We start from the raw sequence: 3,894 nt of genomic DNA, 5'->3' as shown, positions 1-3,894 counted from the left end.
TTTATCACAAAGTTTATTTTTTCTAAATCTGGAATATGTTTAATTAATTAATTTTTTAAGTCTATGTTTAATAAATTTTTTAAGTCTGTATTCAAGAATTTTATTCGTTTGATAAATACATGTATGTCTTTATTTTGATATGTTTAATATAATTAGAAATTCATTATTAATTAGATATGTAAACTATAAATTCATATATAATATTTGAAAATATATGTGAATATTTAAATTTTTATCTTCTCCTTCCTCTCCTTCAATCTCTTTAATATCAATAGGTGTATGTGTGTACACGCGCGCACATTTGTACGTATTTATTTAATTATTGGATAGTTGAGAGTACTTAATTGATAAAAAATTATGACAATAATAATCCTTTTGTTTTTTTTTTCTTATTATTTACTCAGATTTTTTTGTCTATCTTATAAGATAAACACTTTAGAGATTGAATATTTCAAGTAAACTAATTGTAAGTAAATTTCACATTAATGCATATAGATGTTTAATCATGAATGTACTATAATAAGTATACAAGACGAACAGTGAGTAAGTGAGTGAGAATGAGAGAGTGTGTGTGTGTGTGCGTGTGTGTGTGAGAAAGAGAGAGAGAGAGAGAGAGAGAGAGAGAGAGAGAGAGAGAGAGAGAGAGAGAGAGAGAGAGAGTTAGCCAACATAACCCCGCACGCTGCCGATATGGCGGAGCGCCACTATCGCCATCTGTTGTAAAACGTGCGAGATGGACAAAATTACCACTACATGCATCTTGCATGTGTTGTGTACGTGTGATATATGTGTGCGCATGTGTTGTATACGTGTGAATACGTGTAGCACGATACTACTATGTATGCGTGGTCGATGATGATAATGATGATGATAATGATGATAATGATGACAATGATGACGGGGACGTTTCTTAATAGAAATTTTTCATATTTCGACTTTGCATTTATATATCTCTGCTTACAAATCACGTAGAGCAGAAATAAAGACACTTTTATTATATAATTCGAACTCAATCTATCGATTAAGTCTAGTATAAACTCGATTGCTTCAGCCATTATTGAGGATTCGAAATATTATAAAGACTCAAATGTCCGACTCGCGTTAAGATACACGGTGTCTCCGCTACGCCCTTAACTGGTCGCGAGACACTACCGTGTCTCTTGATATGGACAGCTAAAATTTAGCAATGGTAGTTAATTCTTTTTTCCCGGGTAGTAATTTCGGATTGAGATACATTTTCTGAAATAAATCTTAGTAGTATGCTAAGAAAATATTTGTGTTGGCGCATATTATTTAGTTACAGCGAAAAATTAATTCTCGGTGTAATTAACGTCATCCACGTTTGGCTCTTATAGCTTATTTATTCTTAATATACTTTCGTTTTTAGTATGTTAAAGCTTTTATGTTTTTATTTATTTAGAGTTGCAATATTATTTTTTTATACTATTAATACTTTTAAATTTGAACAAATAATCTACATATGTTAGTTTTTTAAAGATTTTTTTTTATTTTTAATGTTTTTTAATATTTAAATTTTGTTTTTTATGATAAATTATTAAATATTATTAGGCCCTGTGTAACGAGCACAAAAAATTTTTATTAATTCTTAGAAAAAATTTTTTTTAATTTGTCACGGTTACCCTATTCATTTAATTTTTAAAAAAATCAATAAGAGAATAAAAGTAGTAAATAATTTTAAGTTTAACAACAATGGAAAAAAGGAAATTATAGAAGGAAATGACAAAAACTTTTTTGTCATTCCTTATATTAATAACATCTCGGAAACAATGGCATCGACAATTAAGAAATCAGATTTTAGAGTAGGGTACCGTTGTCTCAATAATCTTAACAAATTCATCAGAGTCCATAAGGACAAAATTGCGCATGGTAACAATAATAATGTCGTCTACAAAATTAATTGTAAAGATTGTGAAGCCTCATACGTTGGGCAAACCAAAAGAAAATTACGTACTAGATTAAAGGAGCATATAAGTAACATCAAATTTGATTCTTCTAAGCATTCAGTGGTTTCGGAACATATTATCGATAAAAAGCATGCTTTTGATTGGGATAACGTCAAAATACTTGATATTGAATTTAACTACCACAAAAGACTTATCTCGGAGATGATACACATAAAAGAACAAAAACTTGGTATAAATAATAATACAGACACTGAATTGCTCAACAACGCTTATTTTGACATTCTAGAAGAAATAGGAAATCGTTAGACTTATTATAATATTTATGTTTTTTTTTACTTGACACCTATATATTCAACTTTTTAAACGACGCGACATCAGTCAAGTAATACATTCAGCAAAAATTGGAGTCATGGTCATATTTCTTTATTCGGATACAACTGTAAGCAACAATTAGCTAATTTTTTAATTTTTAATTCTTAATTTTTTACACATACATAAGTCAATTTTTAACTTTATACTTTAAAAAAAATTTTATAAATTCAGTTCATAACATCTTAAAAAACTTGGAAAGAATGGACAAGTTCATTGCCGGACTAACAGCCTTTCGCCGACCAACGAAGAGCGGTTGATTTAAAGCAATTTCGAAGCGCCACTCTGAGTTATTAATAATAATTTTAAAATAATATAGATTAACCGAAATAGTTATATGATTTTTGCACTCAGTGTGGACTGTTCGTGTCGAGCTACGCTTGATGATTTAAATTTAATGTCAATGTATTTCGCCTTTTAATCTTGACATCAGTTTTTAATTTACTTGACATTATATAGCGACTTAGTATTAGAATTTTTATTTTTATATTTATTTAATTATCATAACGATTACTGCGCACTGAAGAAGACCTAATACAGGTCGAAACGTTTGGTTTTGTCAAATTTAAAAAAATTTTTTCTAAGAACTAATAAAAATTTTTTGTGCTCGTTACACAGGGCCTAATAATATTTAATAATTTATCATTGTGTTTGTTTACATACGAGCTTAAGCACTGTTAGAGTTTAGTTGATTTTGTATGGTAATTGTTATTTTGTTTTTTATGTTTTCTTTATTTTATTTTATGATTTGCTTTATAATTTTATATTTTTACGTGGCAAGGGGGCGAGTAGATTTCAAGCCAAAGTCTTATCAAGAGACACGGTAGTGTCTCGCGACCAGTTAAGGGCGTAGCGGAGACACCGTGTATCTTAACGCGAGTCGGACATTTGAGTCTTTATAATATTTCGAATCCTCAATAATGGCTGAAGCAATCGAGTTTATACTAGACTTAATCGATAGATGGAGTTCGAATTATATAATAAAAGTGTCTTCATTTCTGCTCTACGTGATTTGTAAGCAGAGATATATAAATGCAAAGTCGAAATATGAAAAATTTCTATTAAGAAACGTCCCCGTCATCATTATCATCATCATTATCATCATCATTATCATCATCGACCACGCATACATAGTAGTATCGTGCTACACGTATTCACACGTATACAACACATGCGCACACATATATCACACGTACACAACACATGCAAGATGCATGTAGTGGTAATTTTGTCCATCTCGCACGTTTTACAACAGATGGCGATAGTGGCGCTCCGCCATATCGGCAGCGTGCGGGGTTATGTTGGCTAACTCTCTCTCTCTCTCTCTCTCTCTCTCTCTCTCTCTCTCTCTCTCTCTCTCTCTCTCTTTCTCACACACACACGCACACACACACACACTCTCTCATTCTCACTCACTCACTCACTGTTCGTCTTGTGTACTTATTTAGTACATTCATGATCGGCAGCGTGCGGGGTTATGTTGGCTAACTCTCTCTCTCTCTCTCTCTCTCTCTCTCTCTCTCTCTCTCTCTCTTTTTCTCACACACACACGCACACACACACACTATCTCATTCTCACTCACTTACTCACTGTTCGTCT

The sequence above is a fragment of the Nylanderia fulva genome, unplaced genomic scaffold (assembly GCF_048542155.1).
Source record: "Nylanderia fulva isolate GAGA-0341 unplaced genomic scaffold, ASM4854215v1 Scaffold226, whole genome shotgun sequence".
In the NCBI taxonomy this organism is placed as follows: domain Eukaryota; kingdom Metazoa; phylum Arthropoda; class Insecta; order Hymenoptera; family Formicidae; genus Nylanderia; species Nylanderia fulva.
This window is presented reverse-complemented; position numbering follows the sequence as displayed.